The following is a 20,041-nucleotide window of genomic DNA, read 5'->3' as shown; positions in this document are numbered from 1 at the left end:
TGAGTAAGAGCATGTGGATTTTCAGGTTTGTGATGTCGCCTAGAGATTGCAACCTTTTTAGACAGATAAGGATCGCTTTCCGTAGCTGCCAAAGGCTGTCTGGATGCAGAGAAGCTGCAGTGACCCAAAACTTGGCCTCTTGGCTTTGCTTTCTCACCTGTGAACCGAAGCCCATTCCGCTTCGCCAAGTCTAAAAAGTCAGGATGCAAATGGTAACTATATTGGAAAACATGATTTTTGTTAATTCAGCAGTCTCTGTTAAGGTCATATTCACACATGCACACAATACAGATGCATGTACGTATGTATGTATACATATACTTGTTTTTGTTTTTTTGTTTTTTGAGACAGGGTTTCTCCGTAGTTTTGGAGCCTATCCTGTAGCTCTGTAGACCAGGCTAGTCTTGAAGTCAGAGATCTGCCTGTCTCTGCCTCCTAAGTGCTGGGATTAAAGGTATGTGCCACCACCACCTGGCAACAATACAGATATTTTAAGGGTTGGCTGTAATTAGTCAAGTCCTTAAGTGTTTAAAATATTATTTTATACTATGTTAAACTTAACATCTACTGCCCCTCCCAAGAAACTAGCAAAACATGGTTAAGGATTACCAAAAATGACATGGCCAAATCAAACCAATGTGGATTCTGAAAGCTGAAAATGGAAGCAGGCAGGAGAACATTGTTATGATAGAACCCGAAAATCCTCCCCACCTGCCCACACAGCTCGGTAGTTAATAAGCTGGTTACTGTGATTCTGTGACCGCCCTCAACACCCAAGTTCAGAAGAGGGGCTGCTGAGGTCCTGGGGTATGAGATGGTGCAGACACAGCACACACGGCTCCTTGAAGCTATTTCTTCCCGGCTGCACCCACGCATATCGCATGCCTATTTATTTACTACTTTCACGTGAAAGAAACCGGCTTAGTTCCGAAACACCACACTCAATAGGGCATCGGCCCGCTACTCCTAAGCTGGGGACAGAAGAGATGGCAGGGCTGCAGGTGCTCGAGGCTCAGACAGAAGGATAATGAGATCTGGACACGTCCTTCAGGGAAGGCTCCATCAAGCCAACTCAGCGACCACCCCGGGCTTGAAAGCTAAAAAAAGAAACCGTTCATGCCCATGGGTGATATGTTCAGTGTGTTCTCAGTTTTACAGCTGCTTTACAGCAAAGACAAATGGGCAGCCCGGAACAGGCACCGCCGGGATACACAGCACTCACAATGTACACCTCCTACCAAGAAAGACGTTTTGGTTTTGTGTGGTCAATCTTTTCCACTTCTGCTTTCCTCTAAAACTATCGCAGTTTCTTCCAGAGAGCACAAGACTACACTTCAGTCTTCCACAGAAACCTATTCCTGCCTCCCACAAACTATCCGGCTTTTCTCTCCTATTGCACAGATAACAACACTGAGGTCCAGAGGGCTAACCCAAGGTCAAGTCCCGCTGGTACACTGAGATTCTCTCAAGGACCCAAGAGGCCCCTGGCCTGGGCCCACAGCTGTGTGCTACTGTGCTGGACTTGGCAAATAAGTGTCTTGGATACTAAGTTTATTTAGAGGTGGGAAGGGTCATCGGGTTCATCAAAAGGGCACCGCATAGGTTGTCCTAACATACGTGGGCATCCGCTGAAACCTTGTTTGGGAAGTATCCAACGACAGACAGAAAATCAGAGGCCACGTCTCCTATCCACACACTATGCCTAGATGTGCTGTGTGGCTCTGGGCAGCTGCTGGCCCAGCCCCGGGAATCTCTTAAACGCTAGGGGGCCCGGACTTTCGCAGCGCTGAGCCGGGAAGGAGAGGGTGGGTGGGTGTGCGTGCTCCATGCGGTCCCATCCCACTCTCCTCGGAACACCCTACACGTACCGTTCACTCCGCGGCCCGCTCAACTTCCCCAGGACAAACGCACCGCAGTGTGAGGTGAATGAAGCACCGGGAGGGGCGGTCCTGGAGCCCGCGACGCAGGAAACCACGCTAGGCTCCTTCCCCACGGGGGCCCCGGACGCCACGAGGGGCCCCCAACTCTGGGCCGGGCCCCTGGGCCGCAGCCGGGAAGAGGCCAGTTCGTCCCCGCCGCCTTCCCGGGTTGCCCGGCCGCCCGCCGCCACCTGCAACCCCGCGCCCCTCTGCGGGCCGCGCGGGGCCTCGGCCGCCCGCGCCACACTTCCCGCCCGGCCCCGAAGCCAGCCAGCCGCCCCAACTTTTCCCGGCCCGGCCCGGAAGGCGCGGCGGGGAGCGCGGAGCCGTCCCGCCTGCCAGCGCGCGCCCCCCGCGGCGCCCCGGCCTCCCGCAGCCGCGCGCCGAGGCCCCGCCCGCAGCCGCGCGGTCCCCGCAGCCCCCGCGCCCACCTGCCGCCGCCGCGCACGGCCGGGTACGTGGCAGGGGCCGCCGCTCACCCGCCTCGCCTCTGCTCGCGCCTCGCGGGCGGCTCCGGGGCGCGGGAACGCGGCGCCAGGCGCCCTCTGCCGCCGGGAAGCCGAATCCAGCGCCCTAACCCTAACGCGGCGCCGGGCCACGCGGCACCCTGCACCCCGCGGGCGCCCCGCAGGCCTGGGCGCCCGGCCCGCCAGATGCAGGCACGCACGCGTCGCTGGCGGGGCCCGGCGGAGGCAGCCAGGCCTGCCGCACCCCGGGTCTGGGAACCAGTGAGTGGGAGCTGGGGGTCTGGCTCGCCAAAGCGAAGTGCTTTATCGCACGGTCAACTGCCAACAGGCCAGGTACACCCAGCCGCGCCTCCGCCTTTGGTGAGGGGGAAGGGAAGGGGTAGGGTTTGGGGAGTGAGTATAAGTTCTAAATTCTACATGACTGAGAAGAGACAGGAGGCGCTGGCTTCCACCCTTGCAGAACTGTTTTCTGGTGGTCTTTGAGGACATTCAGAAAGCTGCACCATTTCTTATCAGGAGCAGGTCAGTGCCTGATGGTGGAAGTTTTTGCTGTGACCTGTGCCTGGGGTTTATGAGGAAGCAAAATAAAAATACAGATCCTTCCCCTCCCATGCAAGTAGGCTTTCACGCCTCAAGGGGATGCTCCGACAACAGTGTTTGTTTCTTGTAAATTATACATGTGCACACATGTTGAGTTTATCATAAATAAAATGGGATTCCTTGCTCCTTATCTCATCAGTATTAAAGCCCCACAGGGCGCTAAGCTAAATGTTACTAAGGACTTGTAGCCAAACACAGGATTTAAAGCAACCACTGGCTCAGGATTACCAATTTCCTTTTGTCAAAAATGAACTCATCCATAATAGTCATAAACCTACTTCCTGATATTGTGGTTTGAAGATCCACAGAGATCTTGTACAGCACTTAGCATAGCCGTGGCGCTTACTTATTTTATTACTGGTCCATCGCAGGATGAAAAAACACATGTGTAAGAAGGCTACTTTGGGGGTCTAAGGAGATGAGTCTGTAAATTACTGGCCACCCAAGCATTGGGACCTAAGTTCAGATCTCTGCATCTCCATAAATCCTGAGCATATTGCCAGCTCTCTCTATCTCTTTCTTTTTCGCTCTGTCTGACTCTCTCTCTCTCTGTCTGTGTCTCAAAATCCTAGTGGGGGAAAAGAACATTCCTGAACTCTTTTCTCTCTGACCTGCTAGCCGAGCTAAAAGGTTGAGATCTAGGTTCCATGAGAGAGCCTGTCTCAAAAACAAGGTCTCAGCCATAGAGGAAAGACCACTGGTGTTGGCCTTTGACCTCCACGTGCACAGGTACCTGCAGGCCCACAGGGACACACACAAAATAAGGGCTAGTTTTTAAGGTTTTTGTTTACACGTACGCATGTGTTCCCTGAGGACGCCAGAAGAGGGCACCAGATCCCCTGGAGTTTCAGTTACCCTAGGTTCTGAGCTTTCTGACACTGGAACTAAAACTTGAGTCCCCTGGGAGAACTGCAAATGCTCTTAACTTCCTCGCTCTCTCTCCAGCCCCTAAAAAGGCGATGTTTTCACTTGAGGACATCTTTGTATCTTAGGTTTTGTTGAGATTTGTTTTGTTTTGTTTTGTTTTGTTGGGTTTTTTGTTGTTGTTTGTTTGTGGTCCCTCCCCCCAGACAGGGTTTCTCTGTGTAGCCTTACTGTCCTGCTCTGTAGACCAGGCTGGCCTCGAGCTCACAGAGATCCACCTACCTCTGCCTCCTGAGTGCTGGGATTAAAGGTGTGCACCACCACCTTAAGGACATCCTTAAAACCCCACGTGGTAGCTCTGCCCCTGATAAGCCAAGTTAACTCTGGGAACAAGGCCTCTCCTGTCTCTCCTCCAGAGTCTCGCTGATACACTGGTTTGTTAAGAGCTGTGGCACTGCCCAGGTTTCCTCCAGAGCTTGTTGCCGATCCTTTAAGAAGGACTGCCGGTAGATGAGGTGACCTCTAGAGCACACGGGTGTTTCATAAAACACTATCAGTGTAGTTAGCAAGCACATAGGACAAACTATTCAGTGTTGTGGGCCCTGATCCACGTTTCTAAAGATCCAATTCCAAACGATCAAGGACACCCTAAAGGGGGAAAAAAAAGACCACTTTACTCATCTGTCCTAAGCATTCATTCACATAAATCCCCACCAGTCTTTAGTATTGGTAAAACTCCCCCAATTTATGGTCTTACAGAATTTTTTTTGGTTGATACAGAGATCTGAAGAGATTCAGAAAGCCACCACTACAGACACTCACCATTTCTGTTCAATACTACTACTCAGAACATACAGCCCAACACCCATAAACGTGAGGCAATGGGCAGAGGCTATCCTCTCTGCAGTTGCCTTCTGGCCTAACCTCAAATAAGGAGTAACAATACAAATGAACCGATTAAGACTAATGACTCAGTACCCCAGCTTAAAAACCCCCACACTTGTGCCTTGCGGCCTTCCTACCTTAAGCCACCTTTGCACCGCCGTGTGTGGTTCAGCTTCAGACACCCACAAATGAGTAAAGAACCAGTTAAAAGAAACTACATTGCCGGCCTTGGCCAGCCCATTCACCCCGCCCCCACACAAGATAGATTTTGTCACTACACCCAAGACACCAAACTCCAGGGTAAGAAACGGTGTGAGGGGAAGACTTTGTCCTCAAGTTTGAGCTCTGATGGGTGTGACATGCACGGGTATCCTCCATCTAGGGCACCAGGAATGGCATGCAGTTTATATAAAGTCAGTAAGCCTCAAGGTTTAGTCTGCAGCACTTTTTCCGCTAAATATGCTGTACATAACTTCCCAAGTCCACTGCCAAAAATTCACAAGTATTTTTATGAAGCATTGAAGAAATCCGCCTTTTAATAAGATGACTCCAAGTTCCTTTATGTTTGGCAAGCACCTGTTTTGCGTCCTAGTGAAAGGACCGTCATTTACATGTTAGAGTTGCCTATTTCAAAGGTCAAGAGGCATTAATCACCCAGCACTCCCCTGACTTGGAAGAAGTATGCCCACCCTAAGATGGCCCCCTCCCATGCTAACTATGTGACCACTTTGACCTGTGGGTATATTATGAGATCTTAGGAACTGAGTTCTTACTCCCTGCTCTTTTGGTGGGTGTCCTCCTAAGATTACCACAAAGAACCCCAGTCTAACCTCTATGAAAGACCCCCAAGGAGAGAAAAGTCCTGCAACACAGCCTGGTCCTCACCTGAGGGAGTCTTGGGCAAAGCCAAACACAAGGAACCCAGGATTTCAACCCATAAAATGGTACTGGTTTAAGTCATTCAGCATCTGGAATGGTTTTTACACGACAATAGATAATAGAGACACCCACCCTTTCTGGTAAGCATTTCTACAGTTACAAGGTCTTGGTGAAATTCACCCAAGAATCAGTCTCCAGCTAGTGTTTGCCGTCATGAAGTATTCAGCTGCAGCCTGTGTCTGAGCTTAGCCAACCGGCACATTTTATGTAAATGCTTCTCCCAGAGTTCTTCACTGAATTGGTTCATCACTGAGCCTGGCAGGTTAAAATTCCTTTGCTGCCAATATGACAAGGGGCTGGCAAGGTCAGCTTGTAAGCTATCAAGCTGAGCCTATCTGACTTGAATGCCAAGCGTAGGTGTCATGGAGGCTGGGTAGCTGATTTCTTCCCTATATTGTAAGCTCCTTAATGACCGTGTGTGTGTGTGTGTGTGTGTGTGTGTGTGTGTGTGTGTGTATGCGCATGCATACTGTGCTGTGGTGCATGTGAAGGTCAGATAACGGCCATGGGTGTCAGTCCTTGCCTTCAGCCTAGTGTCTGGAGGGGTCTCCTGTTCACGGCTGTGTCTACCAGGCCAGCTGACCTATGAACTTCTGGCAGTTCTCTCTTTGCCTCCCGTCTCCCAAGAGGGGCATGATGGGATTGCAGATGCATGCACTACTGCATCCAGCTCTTCTTGTGGCTTCTGGGGCTAGAACTCAGTGGTACTGCATGTGCAGCAAGTGCTTTGCCCCATAAGCCATCTCTGCAGCCCATGATGAGATGAGATCAGGAAATACTGGGGAGTGAAGAACAAGCAGGATCATTTACTCTAGTACCTGTCCCCATGGATCTGTCTCTGCGCAGACTCTCTTACATCCCTGAACTGTTCTGGCTGTCCTTTTTAACATTTGTTGCAGTTTAAAATAGTCTTCCTGGGACTGGAGAGGTGACTCCGCTGGCTAAGCACCTGCTGCTCTTTCAGAGGACCCAAGATCAGTTCCCAGCACCCATATCAAGTGACTCACAACTGCTTGTAATTCCAGTTGCATATCTGACCCCTCTTCTGGCCTCCTAAGGCACCCACATATATTCACAGAGACACATACACAAATAAAAACATAAACCTTTAAATACAATGATCTTGGACAATATTTTGGGCAATCTAAGAACTAGGGTAGACAACATCTCACATACACACACACAAAAAAAAATGGTGGGCAGGTAGGTGGCCTGCAGTCTCTTCATCCATGTTTCAGAAGGGCCAAGAGCTGGGGTCACACAGGAATTGTTGGGGACCAACAGGCCTCCAGAAGGCTCAACTACTAAAACAGCCACTGGTTTTCTTCTGTGCCTTCTAACCCACAAGCCCTACAAGGAAAGCAGCTTGGCCTTACATGGTCAAGATTACTCCTTTTGCTAGTAAAGATTTGTATATCTTCCCTGAGTTAATGTGTGTGGGGGGGGTCCCAACTTCCTATATTAGAAAAGGTATGTGAGGATGTTGGCGGAGGTTTCTCTCCCGCCTGGTCCCGCAGCTGTTCAGTTAAATGATGTGGGTTTCCCCTCTGTATGCTGTGAATACCACTTGAAGTAATAAGGGCGACGGCGGGGCTGCGTTCTCAGCACCCCCGGCCGCCTGCCCGGCTAGCTTATGCCCAAAATAATTACACAGACACTGTATTCTTTTAATCACTGCTTGGCCCTTTAGCCCTAGCCCTTACTGGCTAATTCTCACATCCCGATCAACCCATCTCTAATAATCTGTGAGAACCGAACCGGTCTTACCGGGAAGATTCTAGCCTAGTCCATCCTGGGTTGGAGCTTCATGCCGGGAGCGGGGCATGACATCTCTCTCAGGCGTCTGCTCCCGAGAGAGCTGTGGAGTCTCTGACCTCACTTCCTCTTCCTCCCAGCGTTCTGTCCTGTTTTCTCCTCCCACCTATCCTCTAACCAATAAAATGGGCCAGGGCAGTGCCTTTATTAGCCAATGACCTTCCTCCATCATTTCCCCTTTTTCGGTTTAAACAAAAAAAAAAAAAAAAAGGCTTTAACTTTAACATAGCAAAATTACATATAACAAAACAGTTATCAAGTAAAAGTTACAATAATCTTTATCATAACTAAGGAAAACTATAACTATAACTAACTATTCTTAACTCCATCAAAGACTCCAGAAAGATATAATATTACCTAAGTAAACAAGAACTAAGAAACTTCAAACTCTAGAAATGACAAAGACATCTCGCTGCCTGGACAGTCACCCAAAGTTCTTTTGTACCGTTGGGGCATCCATCTTCAGCCTTCAGGCCCATGGTATCCAGCAGACATTTCCATAAAGCAGGAAAATTCAAAGTCAGTTCAGTCACTATCTGTTGTGTCCTGCAGAATGTCTCACAGACTCTTTCATGAATCAGGAACCCCGAAAGATCATCTCACCTTAGGCAAGTTCAGTAGTCCTCTCCCTGGGGGTTCTCTGTGTCCAGTTTATGCAATAGTCCAGGCAAGAGCAGTTGCTTGCCCAAATGGCTATCAAAACTCCATAACGAGCCTCTTCAATGCCCATCTTCCTCTTGAAGTAGATTGGTGCTGCCAGGAGCAGAGTTTCTCATTGTCATGAAAAGTCCTCAGTTATTAAAACATTAAATGTCCTATTCTGTAATCTTTGAAAGACATGAAGAATGTCTATCTAAAATATATCTCTATATATCTAGAAAATCTAACAACATGACTACAAGCTTTACTATTATCGATGATTATCCATTAACAACCTATATTTCTTAATTATACAGTACATATTTAAATGAACTACACAATCACAATACCTTAATCAAAATCAGAAACACTTATACATATAACAAAATTGACCGTAAATCTCTATCAATAAAGCAAAGTCTATACTAATGCAAATTATTCATACCTATATCATATCCCCCTTAAAATGTAAAAGAACGTTTATAAACCATATTTGGGAACATGGGCGCAGTTTTTTCTCTCCAAACTGCTTCCTGCTGAATGGGGGCGTCGTTAATTAGGTCTTTCACGGTATAACCTGTGTGTTAGCTTCATCTCAGTTGGCAGTTGAGCGAAGCAATTTTTTGAAGGCGTTCACACCAACCCTTCAGGAGGGCGTGGTCCATCATACCAAATCAGAATAGAAGAAATGAACAGCGTCTCATCCTCTGTGAAAACAAAATAAGAAACTCCTTTCCAAAGTATCATGTCCTTAGATCCAAATTTCAAAGTCAAGGCATCAAAATATCTATGTCGGATTAGTTCAGCAGCATTTATAAATAAATATCTTTTAGCAGCTGTTGCTCCTTCCTCAGCATTCAAACAATTCAAAGAGAGCATAATAGCATACAGTATCAAGATTCTCTGTGTATTTTCCATCTTTGTACAGCTTTGTTTTAACCTCTATTTTGTTTATTTTTACTTTTAACTTTTTGCTTTTTGAGATAGGTCCTCTGTATCTTTGACCTGAAGTAACTCTGTAGACCAGGCTGTCTTTGAACTCTCAGAGATCCGCCTGTCTCTGCCTCCCAGGCATTGGGATTAAAGGTGTAAACTACTACACCTTGAACTCACAGAGATCTGTTTGCCTCTGCCTTCTAGGCACTGGGATTAAAGGCGTGTGCTACCATACACAACAACTCTCTTCCTTTTCTTTTTTTGTTTTTTACTTTAAGAACTTAAACTTTTAGTCTGCATATATTTTTAACACACTGTAAACCATTTAAAAATTTTCTTTGTCTTTGAATCTCTCTTTACTGTATATCTCTCTTTTTCTGACCACATGAGTCTTTAATTTACCAAGCAATATCAGTAGGATTAAAGGCGTGGCTTTGACGGCTGGATCCAGCCCATTCCTTAGCTTTCCAGCCTCATGGCTGAGGTACTGGCTATAGCCAGCAAGCGAGCTTCAGCAGCCTGGGCTTGCAAACCGCACAAACCGCCTGCGTAAAAGAGTCAGAGTTTGTCCTGGCAGGACAACCCAGAAAGCCGGCATTTTTAAACGGCGCAGCTTTTTTCCTGCTAAGGCCGAAAACCGAAAAGCATGTGTTCAGCTTTTCGTCAACACCGTTTAAGTGTTTCGTGGCAGGACCTCTTAATGAGCTGCAGGCTTTGCAGCTAAAGCTGAGTCAGGAAGCCTCTCTTAGATGAGAGCGCTGGCTTGCCTCTAGCAAGCAGAGTAGAACCGAGAAATTGCTGCTACCAAGAAACCAGGCACAATGCTTTCATTTTGTTCTAGAATTACTTCCCAAGCTGTCTCAGGCTTTATGTGGAAGCAGTTGTCCACGTGGGCGCCATATGAAGTAATAAGGGCGACGGCGGGGCTGCGTTCTCAGCACCCCCGGCCGCCTGCCCGGCTAGCTTATGCCCAAAATAATTACACAGACACTGTATTCTTTTAATCACTGCTTGGCCCTTTAACCCTAGCCCTTACTGGCTAATTCTCACATCCCGATCAACCCATCTCTAATAATCTGTGAGAACCGAACCGGTCTTACCGGGAAGATTCTAGCCTAGTCCATCCTGGGTCGGAGCTTCATGCCGGGAGCGGGGCATGACATCTCTCTCAGGCGTCTGCTCCCGAGAGAGCTGTGGAGTCTCTGACCTCACTTCCTCTTCCTCCCAGCGTTCTGTCCTGTTTTCTCCTCCCACCTATCCTCTAACCAATAAAATGGGCCAGGGCAGTGCCTTTATTAGCCAATGACCTTCCTCCATCAACCACTAGTTAATAAAGAACTGTCTTGGGCCTGAACAGGGAATAGAGGTAGACAGAAACTAAACTGAATGCTGGGAGGAAGAAGGCAGAGTCAGAGAGAGAAGCCATGGAGTTGCCACCAGAGACAGATATGCTGAAACTTTGCTGGTAGGCCACAACCTCGTGGTGATGCACAGATTAATAGAGATGGATTAAAATAAGAAGTAAGAGTTAGCCAATAAGAAGCTAGAGCTAATGGGCCAAGCAATGATTTAATTAATACAGTTTCCGTGTGATTATTTCGGTTCTGGGCAGCCAGGACAAACAATTGGCCCTCCTATAACAGTTAAAGAAATACCCAGAAGTCTACATTAATTATAAACTGATTGACTCAGGCTTCTTATTAATTCTTACATCCTAGATTAACCCATAATTCTTGTCTGTATTAGCCATGTGGTTTGTTACCTTTTTTCAGTGAGGCATTCTCATCTTGCTTCCTCTGCATCTGGGTAACGAATGCAGACTGACCCTTTTCTCTTCCCAGAATTCTCTTGTTCTCATTGTCCCACCTGTACTTCCTTCCTGGCTACTAGCCAATCTGCATTTTATTAAAGCAATACAACTGACAAATATTTACAGGGTACAAGATCATTGTCCCACAGCATGAGGGGGAGGTTGGCACAGTAAGAAAGTTCAGCCATACTCAGAAAGACAAGTGTTGTGTGCTTTCTCTCCTGTAGGTCTAAAATTTTATGTGTATACCTAAAACTATTTATATGTGTATATAGTATGAATGTGGACATGAAGCTGGCTGGGAAAAGGAAAGGGGCCAGTGGGGGGTAGATTTTGTCAAAAAGTCCATCATGTACTTAATCAAAATGTCTTTATAGCTCTCAATGACTGTGCACCAGTTAGGAAGAAAAATCATATTGCTTTATATCCCTATGGGTCTGCATTTCCACCAGAAGCTAGCTTGTTCCCTCCATGAACTTTGCTGGAACCCAAGTTCCACAAAGAAAACTAATATATCTATCAAGCAGTGTAATAAAAACCTCTTTTTTTCTCACAGTAATGTATAATTTTTTCACAAAGAGTTTGAACAAAAATTATACCTACTCTATTGCACAGCACAAGGTACACTTGATGATTCTCACAAAGCTGTTAAAGCCCTTAGAAGGAAACAGTTTAAGATCTCTGCTTTTGTGCATGCAGAGGACTAGATACCTTCAAGCTTACTGCTCCTAAGCTCCTGGAGTTGACGCCACCAGCTAAGAGACAAAAAGCAATCCCTACCCCTTCTCTACTAACAGCCAAACATGGTGTCCCAGGCTTGCTTCCACCTTAGCCTCCTGAGTGCTGGGATTACAGGCCTGTGCCAACCAGGCCCAGCTCAAATTTTAATTTCTTCCTAGAGTGCCAATAGCTTCCCTGTCTTCATGTGCCTTCGACTCCTTTCAGGGTTTCACAAGGGTTCTTTGGGAAAGTAGGGCCACACTAAATCTACTACTGCCCAGAGCCTGTTAAAAGTAGAGCTGTCTGTGTTAACTATAGAACAGTTCAACAGACACTTGAAAATATTACAAGATTTTGAATGCTTTCATTATAAAGAAATGATCAACTTTTGAAGACCCAGAAATATTTGATCTGATTTAAATATTGTACAATGTATATATGAACCAAAACATGACATGGTATCCCACTGATATATAAAGTTATATTTTTTATGTACGTTCAAAACTAAATTAGATTGAAACCTGAAAAAAAAAAAGTGGAGCTGTCAGTGTGTGGAGGACAGAGCTTCCCAAAGGCCAAAAATAGCCCACGACAGACTGAAAAGAGCACATCTAATCCGTCTTTGTTTATCATGGCCTTCAAGAGAGCCATCGGTGACTCAGCTACCAGCTGTGCCTTTTTGTCTCCAAATTCCAACATCAGAACTTGTTTCCTGTCACCTCTTTCCTTGTCCCCAAGTGAATTTTCTTATCCAAAAACAGTGACAAAGGCTCTAGTCCATGCTCACCTCCTTAATCAGCCTACACCCTTTGAGTGAGTACATACAAGGTATTGAGTTTTGTGGATACAGGGGTGTGCCTAAAATATGTGGTCCTTTCCCTCCAAGAAGAAGCTCATAAACCAATGAGGAAGTAAATAAACGATGTTATAAATAAATTGTTTGAGAAAAAGAACTAGTTCTGTGAGACAGTTTAATAAAGGAAATGGCTTGGAACTGACAGACCACGAGACTTTGGGGGAGATTGTCTGATGAGCAGGCAATGGCCCTGTTAGGAAACTGCTCCTATGTGGTCATCACTCGAGGCTTCTAGATCTTAGACAAGAATGGGAAAAGAATGGCTCTTCCCAGTGCATCAGAGCAGAGTCCTGGAGTTAGCCCTGTCTTCCCACAGACACAGCTGCAGCACAAGGACCAACCCCTCCCCAAACCTCCCAACAGCAGCTCCTTTCTCCACTCAGCCCACTCTGGACTTCCAGAAATTCTTGACTACCATTGACTGCAACACCTGGGTTACTACCCAGGTGAGTGTCAGCTGTGCCAGCGCCCAGGTGAGTGTCAGCTGTGCCAGCGCCCAGGTGAGTGTCAGCTGTGCCAGCGCCCAGGTGAGTGTCAGCACCCAGGTGAATGTCAGCTGTGTCAGCCCCCACCCAGGTGAGTGTCAGCTGTGCCAGCGCCCAGGTGAGTGTCAGCCTTGTCAGCGCCCACCCAGGTGAGTGTCAGCTGTGCCAGCGCCTAGGTGAGTGTCAGCCTTGTCAGTGCCCACCCAGGTGAGTGCCAGCTGTGCCAGCGCCCAGGTGAGTGTCAGCCTTGTCAGCGCCCACCCAGGTGAGTGTCAGCTGTGCCAGCGCCTAGGTGAGTGTCAGCCTTGTCAGTGCCCACCCAGGTGAGTGCCAGCTGTGCCAGCGCCCAGGTGAGTGTCAGCTGTGCCAGCGCCCGGGTGAGTGTCAGCTGTGTCAGCGCCCACCCAGGTGAGTGTCAGCTGTGCCAGCGCCCAGGTGAGTGTCAGCTGTGCCAGCGCCCAGGTGAGTGTCAGCTGTGTCAGCGCCCACCCAGGTGAGTGTCAGCACCCAGGTGAGTGTCAGCTGTGCCAGCGCCCAGGTGAGTGTCAGCTGTGTCAGCGCCCACCCAGGTGAGTGTCAGCACCCAGGTGAGTGTCAGCTGTGTCAGCGCCCACCCAGGTGAGTGTCAGCTGTGCCAGCGCCCAGGTGAGTGTCACCTGTGTCAGCCCCCACCCAGGTGAGTGTCAGCTGTGCCAGCGCCCAGGTGAGTGTCAGCCTTGTCAGTGCCCACCTAGGTGAGTGCCAGCTGTGTCGGCCTAGGCTAGTGCTCTCCTGTACTTCCGCAACCTCCACATTCAATCTCTTGGCTCCTGGAGAGGGAGCTGCTGCCTCAGTCTCCTTTTTTGTGCTCAAGACCCTTGCCTGCCAGCTTGAGTTGTAACCACCTGTTTGCTTAATGAAGGTGAATTTTATCTCATCACATCCTGGTGTTCAGTGTCTGATCTGATACAGGATAAGAGATAAGCCAGAGTCAGCAAGTGTGCTTTATATCTGAGATGATGAGGGAAAGGCAGGAAGAACACCTATGCAGAACTATGTAGAGCCGCCCCTGAAACCAAGGAGCCCAGCAGACAGGGTTTTGATTGACTTAAGACCCCACTGTATCCACAACATGCGTCCCGATAAACCTGTTACCAGTGGAAACACCATAACTCAAATGCTTTGCAAACGCCTAGACTGCCCAGTATTGCCGTGTGGCCACAGTCTCCCACACAGTCTGTCAGTCTGAATGTGCAGCTTCCTGGAAGTCGCAGTCACTGCCACAGCACAGCATAGCATCATACTGTGGCTTACAGAGCTAACCTGGAAAACACTAAAGCTCAAAACTTACATACAGTTCCTGTCAAACTCACTTCAGCTCTGAACCATCATCAGGATCGTCCATGTGCAGACTCGAGTCCTGATAACTGGAACACAAAAATGTATGAAACACAAGCGGGAAGTCAGCGCCTGTCACTACATTGATGATACTCAGCTTAGACTTTGGTTTCCATCTGCTTTACAGTCATGCTTCTGGCAGGGGGCGGGCAAAAACGCCTCAGAATCTTTCTGGAATTGTCTTTCTTAGATTTGGTCTAGATAGCGTGTCATCGAGGGCACCCACCTTTCCTCTCCTGGCCACCAGGTTAAATCACCGGATTGTAAGAACAAGAATGGGAGTGTGAGGAGCTGATCACCCCAGATGTGGGATGCTGATAAGAGTGCCCACATCTGGCTCCTGCGTCAGATCCTACTAGATACAGCCAGAGAACCCTAAGTGGGACTCTGCCCGTCACTGTTGGTTCTAGAACTGAGGTCCCCATCTGTATTCTGTGACTTGGAAATGATCTATGGATATGTCCAGAAAACAGCTATCCTTCTGATGAAAGGGTCTCCAGTTCTCAAAGCTGTCTGTATCAGTTGCTTTTCTCATTGCCATGACAAAACACTCCACAAAAGCAATGTTAACAAAGGAAGTGTTTATTCTGGTTGGAGTCTGGGGGCGTTATTCCATGACGGTGGAGAGATCATAGAGAGGAGAGCATGAGGTGGCTCCTCACATTTTGTGGAGTCGGGAAGAAGAGAGTAATGGCTCTGCTCCCTTGCTTTCCCCCTTTATTCTGTCTGAGACCCCAGCCTGTAGAGCAATGCTGCCCACGGTCAGGGCGGACTTTCCCACCTCAGCCCACTCGACCTTCACTGTGTTCTTTTCCATGTGAAGGTAGGCAGCTCACGGTGTCATGAGCTATGTATGTTACTTTGCCCCTTCAGAAATCAGATATTTTCACATCATAGCATTACAGAGATCTGGGAATACAATTCATGCCTCTCATTACTTTAAACTTAGAGCATTATTAAATCCTTAGTAGATTAAGTTATTCAACAAGTTAATGAAGTGTATGCTTTACTTGGGGCTTCAATATTTTATAACTGTGTCTCAATAGAATTGGCTTTCTTTGCGATCCGTATGCTTTATTTTACTGAAAATATTTTCCTGAGATGAGGACCAAGAGCTCCATCAGGCTGCTGGCTCAGCCGCAGCACCCAGAGGCCAAATGACCCTTGAAGAAAAGTCCCGTAAGAGTCTCCTTCCCCGTCCAGCTTGATTCTACAACAGCTGGACATCTTGACTTCTAGCAGTTCAACTTCTGGATCCAGCCAAGAAGCACACATTGCCTGGGTTCCAAAGAAAGAAACTTATATGAACCACAGGACAGAAACAAAAATGAGAAGGGAGGGGAGAAAGGAAGAAAGGGGTCAGAGGGGAGGGAAGGAGAGAGGGAGAGATTAGGATGATTATATCCACAGAGAGCAGATTGGCAGGGGGAGGGGGGCATGGGGAGAGTAACCTGTCTGGGGCACAGGGCTTCCTTTTACAACTAGACAGGTGACCACGACAGAGCACTGCGTGTGTTCTAAATGTCACCAAATTATAGAGTGCAAAGGGTTCATTTTAATGTGAGAATTCTATTCTAGTCCAGTAAGATATAAAATGCAATAAGACCAATAATAGAAAACTCCATAACCACCCCTACTATGAATTATTTAAGGTCCCACTTAGAGAAATAAAGGGAAAATGCCCCAGAGTTTATTGGCATTTGTTTCTTTCCCCTCTGCCCACCCTCCCCCACTTCACTAGTGCCTCCTGAAACTTCAGGCTGTTTCTGAAATTGCTAATGTGTACTTAGCCTCCACAGTAAACTCTGGTTGGCACTTAAGCTTATTAAAACATACCACTAAATACTCGCCTGACAAGCTATATTTCAACCCTCAAACGAGGCTTTCCTGTGCCAGGAGGCATTTTTAATGCACCTGCTAAGTTTCTCCTGGATTGGAAAATAGGCAGCAGTGGAGACTGAGGAGGAGCAGGAGGCGGCGCTCTTCTGTCCCCGCCTGCTGTTCAGTGTCTAGGGCTGTGAGCTGGAGGACGTGGGAGACGGTAGTGGGGATAGTGTTAAGTCCCCCAGCCCTCCTCTGTTCTCTCCACGTGAGGGCTGGATTAGAGAGTTGTTCCAAGACAGACAACTGTGGTGTCTGTCACACATCCCCACTTCATGCCAGACTCTGGCGCTTGGCTGCTCTTTCTGCATCCTGCCTGTGGATAACATGACACCAGTCAGCTGTCTGATTTCTTGGGTTGTGAGCCGCACTACACGCTGGCCAGCAAGGGCTTTTTGTGAGAGATCTGAAGCACCATCTTGTCTTGCTGCCGCGGATAGGACCTGGGAGATCACTGCAGATCTCCGCTCCCAGGAATGCACACCACAGCCTGGACCTCAGCCCTTGAGGAGGACAGCTCCAAACCGAGGGCTCTGGCACATATGTCCTCCCTCTCCTCCAGTCCCTCTCACGCCTCTTCCTGTCAGCCTTGCTCTGGCATCCCCCACTGCACAAGGCTACACCTCTGCTTCACACTTGGTCAGTAAACACTAAGGGGCTATTTCCTAAGAAAGCTGCTACAGACGCCACACATGTCTGCAAATGTTGGAAAGACAGGCATGCCTTACCCTCGGGCTCCATCTTAAAAATAAAGATTTTTTCCACTTTATTTTCCATTTTTGTCCCAATTATTTCATGGCATATACTCACATTATGCAAAATTTGTGAAAAAATAACACCTATCGCCTCTAAATCTCAATAATTTCAAAGGTTTGCTCTTAACCATACATTTTTAATGTTGCATAGGTGAAAATGTCCCTTTCTGAGGTGTCGTGAAAGGCTACATGGAAAGCAACTTGAATTCCTTGCTAAAAACACAGGGTAAACCAACTCATGCCACAAGTCAACAGCTAACCCAGGAACACTGCCCCCAGGGCTCACACGGGCCTCGTTGCACACTCTAGGGACCACGTTCCCTAACTTCTCTGAGCTTTGATTTCCTCAGCTGTGACATCCTTTCTTTCAAGCAGCATTCTCGTTGAGCCATGGTGGACCAGGCACAACAAGGCTCTGGGTTAGGATAAAACCTGAACCTTCCACTGACGGAAGCACATGAACTAACTAACTACCAAGGAAGTAGTACCACATGTACCCCTCAGCATGTGAGAGACTGATCTAATCCATATAACAGCCCACCAGACCCATCCAACAATCCTTCATGGAAAATCCAGTATGCACCGTCTAGATTAGTGCCTCTACTAAATCCATGCTTAAATCCTGATCCATAAAATGATGACAGAAGGGAATGGGCCTTTGGAAAGGTGATAGGGTCATAAGGGCTTGCAAAGTATTAGGAGTCCAGACCAGTGGTTCTCAGCCTTCTTAATGCTTTGACACTTAAGTATCACAAATGTTGTGGCAACCCCCCAGCCATATCATTATTTTCATTGCAACTTTGTAATTTTGCCACTGTTCTGAATCATAACATAATGGTTTGCCAAAGGGGCTGCAGCCCACAGGCTGAGAACCACTGCTCTACAGGAACAGAACAGACAGGAGGAACACAGACTTGGAAATGGGATTTAGTAGATTGGCTTACACAGCATAGGCTAGGCAGCTCATCGATGTCTGCCTGCACAGGAAAAACACCGAGTCCAGAAGCTATCTAGTCTGTAAAGCTCAATGTCTCCGTAGTCCCAATCTGGTACTGAAGCCTGAAGGATTCCCACAGAGTCACTGGTCTTCAACTAACGCTGGAAAGCCAAGGAAGCCAGGTACAGATGTCAGTGGAGGGTGGCAACAGTACTGGCAATCACAGGGCAATCACACTCACCAGCAAGGAGCAGACGCAGGGAAGGAAGTCTGTGTTTCCCTTAGACATCTTTATGTCTGGATGGCTGCCAGGAGATACTGCCCACTGTTAGGGAGGGTCCTCTCCCCTCAGTTCATCTTTCATGGATACACCCTCACAGACCCCCCCGAAGAGGTGTATCTTTTGATTGATTCCAAATCCATAAGATTGGCAATCAAGATTAATCATCCCATGGCAATTAGCACAGAGATTTGCAGCTGGACGATGTGCAGAGAAACTTTGGAGTCTCAGTCCTAAATGGGATGCCTTCATCAAACCTCTCCTTCCAAGACACAGAGATGTGGAAGAGAAGGAAGCAAGACCGTAAGAGCCAAAGGTGGCAGATGATTCCAATGAAACAATGGCTTTCAGACACAGCAAGGCTGACACCTTATGAATGCACAGAGACTCCGAGAGCAGGCACAAGACCTGTATGATGTGGGATTCCCCTCTGTATACTGTGAATACCATTGGTTAATAAAGAAACAGGCTTGGCCTGTTAGGGTAGAGCAAGCTAGGCGAGGAAAACTAAACTGAATGCTGGGAGAAAGGAGGTGGAGTGATAGAAGCCATGGAGCCTCATGGGAGACAGACATGCTGAAACCTTGCAGGTAGGCTACAAGCCTCATGGTAAAATATAAAATAATGGAAATGGGTTAAATTAAGATGTAAGAATTAGCCAATAAGAAGTTAGAGATAATAGGCCAAGCAGTGGTTTAATTAATACAATTTCTGTGTGATTATTTCGGAAATCTGAGCGGCCAGGACAAAGAAGTCTCCTCCTACTACACCTGCATGTGTTCAAGACAGACAAAATCCCAGTGCTGAGAAGTGGATGCAAAGCCCCACCCACAAGAAGAAGCTGTGTTCAACTGGTACACACTGGGCAAGGGAAAATCAGTTTCCTCCAATGGAGTGGCACTTGGTACATCATCCACACTCCAGGGCAGGCCCTGTGGCCAACACAAAACTGACTCCATGTGTTTTTGTGTTGTGCTTTTTCATTTGTTTTGGTATATTTTATCTTATTGGGATTTTGTTGGTTGATTTTGATTTTTAATTTTTGTTTTGAGGAATTTTTTTTGTTTGAGAAAAAGAGAAAGAATGCAGGTAGGGAGGATCTGGCAGGAGTTGGGGAAAGGGAAAGAAAATGATCAAAATATATTGTGTGAAAATGACTTTAATTAATTAAAAGAGAGTATAAACAGAAATAAAAAGGCCATTTTCATGGATAGAAAAAAGACTAGCCTTTAGAGTGTCCTGTACCTTATGCCTCATGGGGTTGTAGTGAGAAGATGGCCGTCCAGGAGGAGACAGTTCCTCCACACTCACGGAATCTGCCCTGAGCTTGAACTCCTTAGCCTACACAGCTGAGAGAGGGGTTTCTGTGCCTGATGCCACCCAGTGCATGGGATTTCGCTGGAGCAACTAGACCTGACTCCGACAGTATTGTCATGGCCATCACGATTATCAATTATCATCACTCACAGATGAAGATGCTAAATCCCAGAGTGTTCAGTAACTCACATTACATGCTGTTATAGTCGGACAGGCATGTGTGTCTGGACTCATGGTCCCCAGCTGGGAGTGCTGTTATAGCAGAGTGGAGACTGCATGGGGAACTACCTGGAGGGCTTAAGATCTAGCTCTCTGCTCCCTGGTCCTCTGACATGTAAGCGCCTTCAGGGTCCAGCTCACTGCCATGAAGATAGCCCCCAAACCCCAAGCCAACATAAATCCCTCCTCTCTGAAGTTGCCCTCATCAGGTCAGGGGTGTGGTCACAGCAATGAGAAATGTAACTAATACATATGGCTGGTCATAGGCAGACCTAGGTAGTTTACTATAGAGCCCTCACTAACACAAGATTTCACTTCCATACTCTCTACTGCACCTCGG

At 47.5% G+C, this 20,041-nt stretch overlaps 1 protein-coding gene across 4 annotated transcripts in view; it reads right to left on the bottom strand.

Annotated features, from left to right (window-relative positions):
- The window catches only part of Smco4 (single-pass membrane protein with coiled-coil domains 4), a 57,066-nt gene extending 54,604 nt beyond the window's left edge, over nucleotides 1–2,462 (bottom strand). Inside the window, exon 1 of one of the 4 annotated variants that reach the window (XM_041657415.1) lies at nucleotides 2,351–2,462. The gene's annotated coding sequence lies outside the window, so the exon portion shown is untranslated. Of the gene's footprint in view, nucleotides 1–1,868; nucleotides 1,990–2,350 lie in introns of those variants that run through there. The other 3 variants (XM_041657414.1, XM_041657416.1, XM_041657418.1) reach the window with 3 other exon arrangements.
- Between the last annotated feature and the right edge of the window lie 17,579 nt (nucleotides 2,463–20,041).

This window comes from Microtus oregoni, unplaced genomic scaffold (assembly GCF_018167655.1).
Source record: "Microtus oregoni isolate MIOR12 unplaced genomic scaffold, Mior012 000008F_ref0000371, whole genome shotgun sequence".
Lineage (NCBI taxonomy): Eukaryota > Metazoa > Chordata > Mammalia > Rodentia > Cricetidae > Microtus > Microtus oregoni.
The sequence above is the reverse complement of the archived record's forward strand: the minus strand, read 5'-3'. Positions and strand labels throughout refer to the sequence as shown.